At 32.0% G+C, this 341-nt stretch overlaps 2 protein-coding genes across 2 annotated transcripts in view; both read right to left on the bottom strand.

The window, feature by feature from the left end:
* The window catches only part of LOC118336367 (H-2 class II histocompatibility antigen, A-U alpha chain-like), a 9944-nt gene that overhangs the window by 5639 nt on the left and 3964 nt on the right, over window positions 1-341 (bottom strand).
* LOC118336368 (H-2 class II histocompatibility antigen, E-S beta chain-like) overlaps window positions 1-341 on the bottom strand; it is a gene marked incomplete in the record, with an annotated part of 2164 nt that overhangs the window by 586 nt on the left and 1237 nt on the right.

Here is a 341-nt window from a genome sequence, read left to right on the forward strand (position 1 = left end):
TGAAAACACAGTTACCACAAACAAAGAATTTTATCTCAATTCATTTATGTCACAGAAGTCTGTCTACTGTTCCTCTACACAGTGCTGCTGCATGAAAATGTGTTATAATTTTAATTTATAACAACAAAATCATAGGTTATATGTCATGTTTGCTATCGTACCTAAGATTACTATTAAAATCCAATGGTGGAAAGGTATTCTTTAAGGAAGTAAAAGGACCTCAAAATTACACTTCAGTACAGTATTTGAGTAAATGTAATAAATATCTCATTGCTTGAGATTTAATTCATAATTTCTACGTCACCTGTCCACATGCACACTCTCTTACCCCAGTCATAAAG

This window comes from Morone saxatilis, unplaced genomic scaffold, assembly GCF_004916995.1.
Source record: "Morone saxatilis isolate NCDOM2014 unplaced genomic scaffold, NCSU_SB_2.0 Contig24, whole genome shotgun sequence".
Classification (NCBI taxonomy): Eukaryota; Metazoa; Chordata; class Actinopteri; family Moronidae; genus Morone; species Morone saxatilis.